The 14,179-nt window shown below is 47.6% G+C and overlaps 1 protein-coding gene across 2 annotated transcripts in view; it reads left to right on the forward strand.

The window, feature by feature from the left end:
- The first annotated feature begins 211 nt into the window (after positions 1 to 211).
- The window catches only part of ABHD6 (abhydrolase domain containing 6, acylglycerol lipase), a 53,212-nt gene continuing 39,244 nt past the window's right edge, over positions 212 to 14,179 (forward strand). The window contains exons 1-2 of one of the 2 annotated variants that reach the window (XM_043587762.1): positions 212 to 625; positions 12,854 to 12,918. The gene's annotated coding sequence lies outside the window, so the exon portion shown is untranslated. The remainder of the gene's footprint in view (positions 626 to 12,853; positions 12,919 to 14,179) is intronic. The other variant, XM_043587763.1, reaches the window with a different exon arrangement.

Consider the following 14,179-nt stretch of genomic DNA (forward strand, 5'->3'; position numbering starts at 1 on the left):
GCCTATCTTTCTGAGCCTTTGGGGGGCAGAGATCCAGCCAGAGTCACTTTGGAGCCACGTGCCCAGTAGCACTAGGCACATAGTAGCTGCTCAGTAAATGAAACAACGCCTCGACGAACTCTGGCGGTGTCTTGTGGAACTGTGGCTCCTTGGGTCCCAGTCCGTAGCCTTTGCCCTAAGTGAGCTGTTTAGGGGCGGGGTGGGGCGGGGTGGGGCGGGGCGGCCGGGTTCTGCCCTCGGCCCTTAGAGCTGAGCGCGGAGAGCAGTAGGCGCTGGCACTCGGGCCTGGGCTCTTGAGTGCTTGGAGACAGGTTGCCGAGGTCGGGTTGTGGAAGCCACTAACTCGCCCCTCCGGGTTTAACGCTCTGAGCTGGGGCGCAGAGGAGCTTAGAGTACACCGGACGCTGCAGCCGCGGAGCTGCGCCAGGGGCGACGAAGGCGGAGCCAGCTTTTCCGTCGGCTGACTCAGGCCGGCGCGGCGCGCCTTTAAGGCGTCCGGCTGAGCCGGGCGCGGGGAACCGAGCGACGCGGGCACGAGCGCAGCTGCCGGACGCGAGCGCGGCTGGGGGACGAGGACTGGCCTCTGGATCCCGCGGCACTATCCGGGCCCCTGAGGTCAGGTCAGGTGAGCGCCGGCGGGCCGGGCGGGGGGTGCGCACCTGAAAGGGAGGGTATACGGGGGATCCCCTCCCCCCCCCGCCCCGCCCCGGCCCTGTAACCTGCCCTCCACTTTTCGTTGCAAGGCTGCCTGGCCGCCCCGCAAGCGGCGCACGGGGCGAAATGGGTCAGGAACCTGCACCTCTGTTTCTACTCGGTTCTCTCGCTCCGGCATTAGCCCCTGCACGCTCCCCTCCAGTGCCTGGATAGGTTTGACATTCCCCGAATCCCAGATGCCCCTACTTCCCAGGCTGCCTGCTGCCCTAAGCCCAGGGACGAGGTGAGGCTGGGTCGGGGATCTGCACCCTTTTTCTGTTCCGCCTCCCACCGCTGGCTCCGGCACCAGTCCTTCTGTGTCCCTCCGGGTGGCTGGATGGTTTGGAGGCTCCTGCACCCTCGTTCCTCCCACTTCCCGAGGAAAGGCTGCAGCTCGACCTCCCAGCTAATGGCGCCAACCCCGGTCCGGTCCCCAGATATCTGCGCCCCTCGGGACCTCCCCCAGCCAATACCTACCCCCAGCAGCTTTTTAGCTCACTTTTCCTCACCCCACCCCAGTTCCCCTGGCCTCATGCCCTCTCCTCCCAGCAACCCTTGAGTCAAGATGCTGGTACAACCATCCCAACAGCCCGGTGCCGCCCGGCAACCCCCAGCATCCCCCGCCTACACTTTCACTGGCTTCTTGGCAGCCTTGGAAATTCGGATTGTGTAACGCTGCCTGCAGGGCAGAGCACATGCAGATGAGTGGAGGAGGCCAAGTTGACAAGAGGGATAGGGAGAGAGGAAGAGGGTGCTAGAGGGTCTAGAGGCTGTGCATCCAGGGATATGTACCTTGAGCCCTTTTTGTGCTCCGAGGTTTGGTTGATTAAGAAGAGGTTTCAGCTTGGACTGGAGACCAGCATTTGCCTCACCTCTCACCTGTTCAGAAAACCCTAATGGCTGGCTCTACCTGGCTGGGAGTTAAGTTATTATAAATAATAGCTGACATAGAATAAATACTGGCTGCCAGATCATGTGCTAAGCACCTTTAGAGGATTACCTGCCTTACTTCTCCCAACAGCTCCCAGAGGTAGGTACCAATGTTATGCCCATTTCTCAGGAAAATGTGCCCCCTTCCCAGGGCACAGTGAATCTGACCTCAAAGCCCCCATTCTGAACCACTAGACTTATTTTTACCCAACTGTAACTAATAAATTCTTATCAACATTTTTATAACATAGGAAGTCAGAAATAAGAGAAATTAATCTATGTTCTTAGCACCAATTTATTTTTCTAAAAATATTTTCTCAGACCAACGAGGGGTCCTGGGTGTCCTCCTCAAGGAGACTGATGCCCAAAGAGAAGGGACATGCTGGAGGCCATACAGCTAAGAAGTACCAGGGCTGGGATGCTAAACATGTCCTGGGATGGTCAGTCCTCACTTCCTGGGTTCCCAGTACTGCCCCAGCCCATCAGCCTAGGCCTCTGGAGATTCTGTTCCCTCTTTGTATCCTGATTCCCCCCTCCCCCACCCCCTGCCTCCTGTGCTATAATCCAGGCAGGTGACCTGCTGCCTTTGCTTAGGCTGTTCCCTCCTCTGGGAATGCCCTCCCTGGAATCTCTGAAGTCTAAATCTTACCTTAGCTCCAGCTCAGCGGTCCCCTCTAGGAACACACCTCTGATTCCTCCCCTGGCCCCAACTGAAAGTGATTCCTTTCTCCCCTGGGATCTTATAACTGGGATCCTACTGCCTTCCACCTTCATGATGGCATTTGGAAAGTTCTGTCTGCATGTGTCTGCCTATGCTCTCTGGGGCAGCTATACTGGTGGGATCAGAAGCGTTCCTCAAGACCCTTTTTCCCATCTGCCTGGTGAAGCCCCAGGACAAAAGGGGAGAGAGAGAGAGAGAGAGAGAAAGAGAGATCCGGGGTGGGGGGGTGGGGGGGAGAGTTATGACATGGTTTCCAAAGTAACGATAGACTCAGAATTTCTGAACCCTGCAACACCAAACTCCCTTCATTGAGCTACAGCCTGATCACAGGGAGAATGGCTCAGCATGGTACCTAACATTATGATTACAGGTTTGTTTTTGTTCATGACCCAGAGGATTCCCCCCAGAGAATCAGAGAGACTTGGGTCCAAATCCCACTGCTACCACTGCTACCTGTGTGGCCATGGGCCTATTATCTAACCTCTCTGAGTCTTAGCTTCTGGTAATGGCACCTGTTTCAGAAGGCAATGGTAAGATTTAGATAAAGCACAAGGTCCAGCATGTGGTAAGCACTCAGTAAGCACCAGCTATTATGGAGAGTGAGACAGTGTTGGCTCCACTTTGAATTACTGGAAATGTATTCAATCGTTACTGACTGACTCATATTGACTCTGCTTAGAGGTGGGCCAGAGGAGTCCCAACCAAGAAGAGGTAAGCATTTTTTTTTTTAAGATTTTAATTTTTAAATCATCTCTACACCCAAAGGGGGCTTGAACCCACAACCTCAGGATCAAGAGTCACATGCCCCACTGACTGAGCCAGCCAGGCACCCTGAGATAAGCATCTTGTGTGTGTGGTCAGAAAGGCCTCTGAAGCTTTCTTCGACACTACACCGTCCATTGCTTTGGTAAAAAGAATGGCCTTTTCTGTTTTTTAGCTTTAAAAATCTGAGCTTTGAGTTCTGTGAGGCTGTGAGGCTGGACATATCTAGAGTAAACATGTGAATACAGTTCATGCAATTGTAAGTAATTGTGAAACTACTGATAGGAAGATAAAACACTCGTTCTTAGAGGTTACATGGGTTTGCACAATGTGTTGGTTCAGACTTATCTTTGGGGCAAAAGGTTTGAATCAAAGATTTACTTTGGATTAGGGAGGGAAGGAAAATAACAGTGAGTGTTTTTTCCTAGTAAGCAGCTCAGAGTAGAAATCAGCTTCCCTACCAGTCATATTCTTTACCAATGCCTGATTGTTTTGGTGACTAGGTCAATTTTTACAGTGATGAGTGTTCAAAAGAAAAGGACCAGGAATGTCTCCCTCAAAGCTAAGTGTTTGGAATATGCTGGAAAACCGGCTCGGTGGGTTGAAAAAAAAAATCGTTAAAATTTCTCCTGATTTGATTATTGGCATAAGTTACGATTGCCTTTGATAATTTCAAGACTGTTGCACTTAGATATTTTAAGTCATACATTTTTGTAAGTTTTCATGGTTCTGTGGCATTTAGCAGGCTATAGGACTTTATCTCCGTGACCCTGTAGGGACATAAATACTTTTCATACTGTCAACATGGTGGCTATCAACTTCAAATTAAATAAATTTAAAAATTCTCTTCTTAAGTCACACTAGCCACATTTCAAATGCTCAATAGTGACTGTATTAGGTAGAGCAGATGGAGAACATTTCCATCTTTCCAGAAAGTTTTGCAGGATGGTGCTGTTTATATCAAAAAGGCCATGGGCAAACAGGGTTAAGTTCCATTCTTTCTGGCAAGTCACTTGCGGACCAAGAAATGGAATGTGCCGAGGATATTTCATTGTCAAGAATTAGGATGATACTTAAATCCCCTTAGCCTCATTTTCGCTTTCTGGTTCATTGTCGTTTAACCCTGCCAGGTTCAAAGGATTAGGGAGAAGACGGAATCAAATGAAATGTCTTCTAGCAGTGTTTCTCCATCCTGGCTGCGTGTTAGAATGGCCTAGGGAATTTTAAATTATTTTATTTTATTTTGAGAGTGAGAGAGAGCGCGTGCAACTCACATGCACAGGAGCAAGGGAGGGGCAGAGAGAGAGAGAGAGGGAGAGAGAGAATCCCGGTCAGCCTGAAGCAGGACTCGATCTCACACCCGTGAGATCGTGACCTGAGCCAAAATCAAGAGTGGGAGACTTAGCCAACCTAACCATCCAGGTGCCCCCGCCTAGGGAATTTTTTAAAAATACCCATGTCCAGCCTCTGCCCCAGGCCAAATGAATCTGAATCTCTGGGGATGCTTTCCCAGAATCTATATTTTTAAAATGCTACCTGGGGGAGTCTGTGCAGCCAGGCCTTCAAGACTGTGAACTTAAAAGAAAAAAAATCCCTGAGGACTGGAAGACAGTGTTTCAAGGTAGATATAGTAAGTGGCTAAGAATGCTCCTTATTGATTTACTTTAGCAATAAATCCAGGGTTGGAGGTCAGTGGGTTCACTTCCCCCAAAAGGGCTCTGGGTTGAGGAGAGCTTTGTCCCCAAGGGTGCATTTGGCAGTGTCTGGAGACATTTTTTCTTGTCACGACTTAGGGGTGGCTTCGAGTGGGTAGAGGTCCCAGATTCTGCTAAATATCCTACAATACATAGGACAGCCTCCCACAACAAAGACCTAGCTGGCCCAAAATGTCAGTTTTGCCACAGCTGAGAAACCCTGATCTAGACACAATTTTTGCAAACCAAAGTCCTATCTGACCTTGGATGTAGTTGTCTCTTGAAAGAAGGTCAAGATATGCTCCTAAACTGGGCCCTCAGAAACCCTCTGGATCGTATTCCAGGCTTTCCGATCCCAGAAGCCACGTAGGGTGTCACTGCCTGTCGTTGGATGCGTTTGGGGCTGCACCAAGGAAACTGCTGATTCAGGGGCACAGGGCAGTCTGCGGATGACGTGGGGAGAGGTTCTTACACTGCTGCAGGTTGGGATCCTCTTCTTTTTGTGAAGCAATTATATAAAGTAATAGCAGCCTTTGCCTTGGGCTGTTTTCCAGAAGCTGTGGCTCTGTGGCTGTTGGCGTTGGATGTTTACTTTGTGATATACCCCAAACAAGATTCGAGCCTTGTATATGATGAATTTTGGGAATGGAGCAATGGGCTAGACTCTGGGAGTATCAAGACAGCAGCACAGACACTCCCACTGACTCCCGCATCTGAGTGGCACTGGAGGGGATGGAGGGGTGGCAGGGCTGCCTCCCCAGGCCTGGGAGGGCAGGCAGGGTCTTCCCGGCTGTACAGAGTGAGCACTTGGTATCTGCCCGTCACTGCTTGGGGCAGTCTCTCATTTTGTCCTTTCACAGGGGCTGTAGGAGGTCAGCTGATTCGCCAAGGTCACACAGCTGGTGGGTAGCGGAGCAGAGATTTGAACCCAGGCTGTAGAACTGCAGAACTGAATCCCCCGAGGAGCATTTACAGACTGGGGCTGTGCTTCCCAGCCGAGACTTGTAGGATGAGCTGGAGCTCACCAGGCAGGGGGGAGAAAAGGCACATAGGGGAGAGGGTATCATGCGTGCCAGAGCCGTGGAGGTATGAAAGAGCATGACATGTCAGGGATTATAGCTCACTCAGAGATGGGGTGTGTGTGACAGGAGAGGATGATGCTTGAGAGACGGGGAGGTATGAAATCCTATGTAGCCATGTGAATCGTGCTGAGGACCACTGGGAGCCACTGGTGGAATGGGATGGAGGCAGAGAAAGAGCTGTGTGACATTGGGCAGCTTGCTTAACTTCTCTGAGCCCCAGCCTCCCATCTGGGAAAGGCCTCTAAAACTCAGCACTGTGAAGATTGTTCATTTTGTTGGTGACCATGAGGAACAGAGTGAAAGAGTGGCCTGCAGTGGCACTGGTGGACAGCCCTGTTGATTTGTGACCTCCTGGCTTATCCTTATTTACAAAGTGCCTGCCACAGGCAAGGCAGTGTGTCCTCAAGTGCTGTGGCAAGGTGCAGAGATGTAGTAAGACTCGTGTTGAAGACTTGCAGCCTCGTGGAGGGCGCAGTGAGTGTTCTCACGGGTACTGTGATAAAAGACACACATCCCCAGGGCCACAAGAGACGAGTATTCCAACAAAATATCTGAGGCATGGAGGTTCCTAATGCCTGGGGGACCAAGGGCAGGTACACTGAAGGAGATAACTCCTAGCTCTGCCAGAAAGATTCGTGAAAGAAAAGATCGGGGTAAGTCATGGGCATCTTCCAGGTAGAGAGATTGGGGGAAATAGAGAAAAATAAAAAACCGGTTCAGGTGCGGTCACCCAGAGGGTCAGAGTATCAGCATTTCTGGTATCTGATTCCCTGCAGTTTCCAGATTATAGAGGGGAAGCAGAAGTCATCATAGTAGGAAAATATTCAGTGATGAACTTGCCACGTACAGACTGAGCCTCCACTCTATCACTCCTCTGTATTCAAGCCAGGCTCCGGGACCATCTACATCTTGGTCATCTCTCCCAGCTCGTAGGATGTTTTGCAAATACATACAGGACAAACACTGAAATTGTAACTCTTGTGAGAGAGGCAAGACTTCATGAAATGAAAGCAAGTGATATTGGAGAACTGCTGGAATGACATGTCAAGGCAGTAATAGATGAGGATCTGGCAGTGTGACACCTGATGAAGAAAAGGGGAAAGAGGCTTGAAAATCAAACAAGCAAGCCCTTGAGAGATCAATTGGGTATGTTTGCAAAAATGTCCTTTTTGCAATAGCACTGGTCACCAAATGTTAACTGGAAGGATTTATCAGGCTTTAAAATGATCCACGTGAGATTTATTCTTTGTTCTAAGAATTAGCACAGGATTGCAGTTATGACCTAATTTTGTTTAATGTTTACTATTGCTTTTAAAATACATTTGATTTGGTTTTTTTTTTTTTTAATGTGGATTAAGTTCTAAACAGAACTGTTTTCCTCTTAACTGTGAACTCTCCCATGTGGTTTCACCACGTCCCTTTTTCTGATGCTGATTCTCCTGGGTTACAGAGATGTCCTTCGGAAGGAGATTCTGGCTAGAAAGAAGGTGGGGACCAGCTCACAAAGGGGCCTGAATGCTGGGCCTCTGTGGGAGCCAGAAATCTTGTCCTGATTAAAAAAAAACAAAAACCTCCTGGCTGTTGATATAACAGGGCTCCTTTTTGTGGAACTCCGACTTTGTTCCTGCAGTTAGAAAATGCTGTCGACCAACTTCACCTCCTTTAGAAGTGACAAAACCCTCTTTAATCTCCTTGCTTTTCCTTTTATTTTGAATCACAGATTCCACAATGGGAGAATGTTTTTCTTTGGGGTGCTGAGGTTCTATTTTAGGCCCTCTGCTATTGCATACCCATATAGAAGGCTATTTTAATTCTTTTCAGTCATGTGGAAGATAGTCACTTAAGCGGTGCTCTTTCTAGCACTTTACCTTTGAGAGGTGACCTCAGCTGATGACAGTGCATGCATTTGCACTAATCTGTAAGAGAGGTGCTGGAATAAAAATTTGTTCTGGGCTCCCTGAGAGCCTGAGGGCTTTGGGATCTTTGGAGATCAAAGGTCAAGTGACTTTGGCTCTTCGTTTATCCAGCAGGAGACTGTCTTGTATTCCTGTAGAGTTTCTTGTTTAAAACAAAAGTTTTGGGGGCGCCTGGGTGGCTCAGTCCGTTAAGTGTCCAACTTCGGCTCAGGTCATGATCTCGCAGTTTGTGAGTTCGAGCCCCATGTTGGGCTCTGTGCTCATAGCTCAGAGCCTGGATCCTGTTTCAGATTCTGTGGCTCCTTCTCTCTCTGCCTCTCCCCTGCTCATGCTTTCTCTCTCTCTCAAAAATAAGTAAACATTAAAAAAAAAATTTAAAAAAACAACAACAACAAAAATTTTTTTTTTTCAACGTTTATTTATTTTTGGGACAGAGAGAGACAGAGCATGAACGGGGGAGGGGCAGAGAGAGAGGGAGACACAGAATCAGAAATAGGCTCCAGGCTCTGAGCCATCAACCCAGAGCCCGACGCGGGGCTCGAACTCCCGGACCGCGAGATCGTGACCTGGCTGAAGTCGGACGCTTAACCGACTGCGCCACCCAGGCGCCCCCAACAAAATTTTTTTAACGTTTATTCATTTTTAAGAGACAGAGACAGAGTGCAAGTGGGGGAGGGGCAGAGAGAGAGGGAGACACGAAACCTGAAGCAGGCTCCAGGCTGTCAGCACAGAGCCTGACGCAGGGCTCAAACCTGCAACCATGAGATCATGACCTGAGCCCAAGTTGGATGCTTAACCGACTGAACCACCCAGGCGCCCCTGGGCTTTCTTGGCAGGCAGTTATTTCAGACGATCACCATAGTCTACATCTTAACCCAAGCAGTGGTGTTTTGAAGATGCTAGGCTAGGTCAGGGCATACGTTGCGTATTTTATTGCTTGTTTCTTGACTGATACAATTTTTTAGAAGACAGCTGCAAGACACATGAGCTACTTCCCTTCCAGCAGAAGTCCTGATTGAACTGCATAACTTCCTCCCCACTGACTGTGTCCCCTTCTCTAGGCAGTCGGGGTAACAGGATTATCTGGTTCTCTGATTCCCTGCCCACAGGACCAGCCAGGCTAGACTGAATTTCCTTGCCCGACAAGCTGCCTTAGCTGGTAGAAAGAAGCAGGGGAGGGAGTTGTGGGCTTGGCTGGTTCTTGAGCCAGAACACCCAGGGGAACCAGTTGCTAGCACTTTGGAACCTAGAGAGACAGAGTTCTCCTCTTATCAGTACCTCTCCCAGAGCCACAAAGGAGATAATGCATTTCCAGTTTATGCACATGTATGGTTCCAGAATGGAAATCCTTATCTTTTGTTTTAGAATTCTGGACTTGATCAAGGACTGAAGTTCCTGTCAAACTGACTTAACCTTTGGATAGTCACACAAGGCAGGAGCTCTCCCAGTCTTTGTTATCTTAGTAGGCAGCCTGTGTAGCTTGTGGAGAGAGAGAGAGAGGGAGGCAGGCTACCGGCCTTCATATTTGTATTTGTTTCTTCCCTTATCATGTGAAACAATTAAGGTTTGGTCTCTCTCTCTCTCATGGGCCTTTTTTTTTTTTTTTTTTTTTTAAATAAATTGAACTCCTGTATCTTACTTACTTATTTGTTTATTTTTGAGAGAGATAGAGAGTGGGAGTGAGTGAGGAGCAGAGAGAGAGAGAGAATCCCACAAGGTGTAAAGAGAGAGGGAGAGAGAGTGTGGAGCCCGGAATGGTTCTCAAGTTCACCTGACACGGGCCTTGAGCTTATGAACCGTGAGCTCATGACCTGAGCCAAAGTCGGATACTTAACCAACTGAGCCACCCAGGCGCCCCTGCTGTGGGCCTTTTAATTAGCTTAGAGTCCAGAACTGGCCAGAAGAAGTTTTTGTGCTAATGAAAGTGTTCTCTATGCTCCCTGCCCGGGATGGTGGCCATTAGCTACATGTAGCTCTTGAGCAGGTGAAATGTGACTAGTGCACCTGAGGAACTGAACTCTACATTGTATTTAATTTTGATCAATTTAAACAGCCACATGTGGCTAGTGGCAACGTATTGGACAATGCAGGATAGACCATTCTATTTCAGGACTTTATATTATATTTTGTAATTAAATAGAGAAAGCCTTACACATGCACATGATAGTAATTCAAAAGATATAACAGGGGGCCACCTGGGTGGCTCAGTCGGTCCAGCATTCGACTCTGGATTTCCGCTCAGGTTGTGATCCTGGGCCATGGGATCATGCCCATGTTGAGCTCCTTGGTGAGCATGGAGCCTGCTTGAGATTCTCTCTCTCTCTCTCTCTCTCTCTCTCTCTCTCTCTCTCTCTCTCTCCCTCTCCCTCTCCCTCTCTCCCTCTCCCTCTCTCCCTCTCCCTCTCTCCCTCTTTCTCCCTCCCTGCCTCCCTCCCTCCCTCCCTCCCTCTCCCTCTCCCTCTCCCTCTCTTCCTCTGCTCCTTCTCTGTCTCTAAAAAAAGGTCAAAAGATACAAGATGCAGCCATGGTAACCAGTTTCCTGTGTATCCTTCTCCCTCCCTCTCCTCTCTTTCTGTCTTTCTGTCTCCTTTAATGCAAAAGGTATTATTCTATCCATTCTCTGCTGTTTCTTGTTTTTTGGTGTTGCCTTTTTTTTTTTTTTTTTTTTTTGAGTTAACAGTGAATCTTGGGGGACACCTGGGTTACTCAGTGGATTAAGTGTCTGACTTTTGGTTTCAGCTCAGGTCAGGTTCGTGAGATCAAGCCCTGCATTGGGCTCTTTGCTGACTGTGGAGCCTGCTTGGGATTCTCTCACTCCCTCCCTCTCTGCCCTTCCCCTGCTCATGCTCTCTCTTCCTTTCTCTCTCTCAAAATAAATACATAAATTTTTTAAAATCTTAAAAAAGAATGAACCTTGGAGGTCATTACTCATAGAGACAAATAGAACTGCCTCATTATTTTAATGGCTTATGTTTAATTTTATTTGTATTTAATGGCTATACATAATACTTCCTTATAAAGCTATACCATTGTTTACTTAACAGATGCCCTATAAGTGGGCATATGAGTTAATTTCACACCTTTGCCATGATAGATTCTACCGTGACACGTAACCTTCCACAAACATGATTTCATACACTAGGTACAAACATAAACTCTTAGAAGAGATTCTTAGGTTGAAGGTATGTGCATTTTACAATGTCACAGATTTTAACAAATTGCCATGCATAGAGTTTGTTCATGGGAATATAAATTGGTACATTGTATAGAGCATCTATTTGCCCACAGTCTCTGCAACATAGACTGTTTCTAAACTTTTTGTTTTTTGCTGGTACGGTAAATAAAGATTGCTATTGTTGCCTGGGTGGCTCAGTTGGTTAAGTGGCTGACTTTGGCTCGGGTCATGATCTCACAGTTTGTGAGTTTGAGCCCAGCTTCAGGCTCTGTGCTGACAGTGTGGAACCTGCTTGGGATTCTCTCCCTCTCTCTCTGCCCTCCTTTGTGTGCTCTCTCTCAAAATCAATAAGTAAACTTAAAAAAAAAAAAAAGGATACCACTTTAAAAAATTAAGACTGCCATTAGCTTGTCAATTTAATCTGCATTTCTCTTATTATAAATGAGCTTGAGGGTCTTTTTATATGTTCGAAAGTCATTTGTGTTTACTTTCTGATAAATTATCTACTCAGATCATTTGCCCATTTTCTTATTGGATTTTGTTGTTGTTTTGATTTTTAGGAACCTTTTGTGCATTCAGGAAATTAGTCTGTTGTGTCTGAGTATGTATTGACAAATCTTGATCTTGGTCATGGTGTATCTTTCCATGTGGACGTTGAAAACATGTTTATGCAGTGAACATGTTAATCTTTTCGTTATGGCCTCTGGACCGTCTATCTTAGACTTTCCCTGCTCAGATATTTTAAAACAGAGTTCTTATGTTGTCTTACAGAACTTCATGGTTTTATTTTACTTTTTTGGGTTTAACTCTTTGACTCCTCTGAAATAATTCAGGGGTTTTGTGGATTTACCTTCCCATTCTTCTGCCATGGTGCCTTGGCACTGTGTCTCCCTTTCCAGCCCTGGTTTTGAGCTGTGGGGTCCCTCTAGCAGCCACTCTGGTAGAAACATTATCCTCATTTGTTCCCTGGCTGCCACCTTCTCATTCCTTTCTTTATTCTGTGTTATGTTGTTATGTTGTGTTATGTTATTTTTAAGTAAGCTCTATCCCCAACTTGGGGCTTGAACTCAGAACCCTGAGATTAAGAGTTGCATGCGCTACCAACTGAGCCAGTCAGACACCCCTCTTTTTTTTAATTAAAAAATGTTTAAATAAATTCTACACCCAGTGTGGGGCTCAAGCTTAGAACCCTGAGATCAAGAGTCACATGCTCTACCAACTGAGCCAGTCAGACACCCCTCTTTTTTTTAATTAAAAAATGTTTAAATAAATTCTATACCCAGTGTGGGGCTCGAACTTTGAACCCCGAGATCAAGAGTTACATGCTCTACCGATGAAGCCAGCCAGGTGCCCCTTCTCATTCCTTCCTAAGTACAACTTTTAGGGAAACCCTAATGACGAATGGAGAAGGCAAGTTTCAGTCTTTGGGGGTCTTAGTTACGTTTGTAGGTCTCAGAGCCCCCTTTCACCTGAGTGTGCCTGTCCCCCCCCCCACCCCCCACCCCCCCCCCCCCACCCACACACACCCTGCTTCTTGCCTTTCTCCCCACTGCAGTCCAGGAGTCACCAGCTCACTCCCAGCTCTGTCCTGTCACTGCACATTTCTTCTTTGACCTCCTTCATGCCTTCCTGGGCCTGGCTCATTATCTGCTGTGCCCTGCCCTTTGTGCTGGTTTCTTAATTGGGGTAGGTGAGCCAAACACAAGGTGGGCTATGAAGCCACACCTGTGCCCATGCCCAGGAGGAGAGAAGGCCATGCCAGCCATCGCGCCACCTCTGCCTCCGTCTCTGGTGAAGCCAGCAATTTTGTGGCTGTTAGCAATTCATTCACCTTCTCATTACGATTTAATGCTTTGTCATTTTCTTTCTTGTGATTCCAGAATCTCATTTTCAGCTTCTGCCAGAGCCAGGAGCAGTTGGGAAAGAAGGCTGTGTTCTTTGAAGAGTGAGTATGGCTTTTTAACACTGTTGCTTTTAAAAAAGAAAGAAAGAAAGAAAGAAAGAAAGAAAGAAAGAAAGAAAGAAAGAAAGAAAGAAAGAGGGAGAGAGAGAGAGAGAGAGAGGAAGGAAGGAAGGAAGGAAGGAAGGAAGGAAGAAAGAAAGAAAGAAAGAAAGAAAGAAAGAAAGAAAGAAAAAAGGCAGCTCTTAAAGAGCCTAAGGCTCCTCTATAAGCCCCCAAAAAACCTCTCTCCAGGCCAACCTGCAGTGGTGATTTCTCTGGTTCAGTGGTCTGGGGGGAGGAGATTGGGCACCTGCAGGTTAGATACATACCCAGAAGCCCGCTATGGACAGTTCTGAGTGTGCCAGGAGCAGGGTGCGAAGCTTGGAGGTCTAGAAGAACTGAGCCTTTGGGAACCAAGATGCACACCTGGGGAGTGTGATACTTGAATCAGCCCCAAAGGCAGAGAGGCAGAGAGGTTCATCTGGCAGCCAGGACATGGGAGTGTTTCACATGAAGGGGGCAGCCTGGGGAAAGACAAAGCATGAGGCTGTGCAGGGCTGGCATGGGGACGGGAGTTGGTTATTTGGGGTGCAGGCAGAGATGTGGGAGTTGGCCCAGGAAGTTGGGTTGGGATCATATCAAGTAGTCTGAGTTCACATTAGACCTGGGCAGCCTAATGCATGATGTGAGTTGTGAAGATTCCCCTGGCAACTAGTGTTAGGGATGTGACAGAATGGGAGCAAGAAGAAAGGATGACCCGGACCCAGTGTGGTGGCTGAGGGAGCTGTGATCTGTCTCACACGTGGTATCTCACACCCAGTGGGAATTTTTCTTCCCACCCAACATTCCTAGTAAATGTGGAACCAGATTGACCGAAGGAATTGGTTGCAAGAGGCTTTCAGGGGTATAGACCCTCTAAAGCTGTGCTGTCCAATATGGACAGCTCCTTTTCCTGTGTGGCTACCGTGCACTTAAAATGTGACAGGTATGAGTGTAGAACTGAACTCTGAATTTTATTTAATTAATTTAAATTTAAATAGTCATATATTGAACGGCATAGTTTGTCTAGACTCACAAGTTGGCTTCAGTGCTGGCACCTCTCCACCTGTGCATTAACAGGAGTGGAGGGGGACATAGGAAGAGTGAAAGATGTATCACAGTCTGGGAAGCTAGATGGATGGGCACAAAAAATGAATGAATCAGGAGAAGGGGGAGAGATGTGGGACTTCTGAGTCATGTGGTAGTCAAAAGGCTTTTGGAAAAG

The sequence above is a fragment of the Prionailurus bengalensis genome, chromosome A2 (assembly GCF_016509475.1).
Source record: "Prionailurus bengalensis isolate Pbe53 chromosome A2, Fcat_Pben_1.1_paternal_pri, whole genome shotgun sequence".
Taxonomy (NCBI): domain Eukaryota; kingdom Metazoa; phylum Chordata; class Mammalia; order Carnivora; family Felidae; genus Prionailurus; species Prionailurus bengalensis.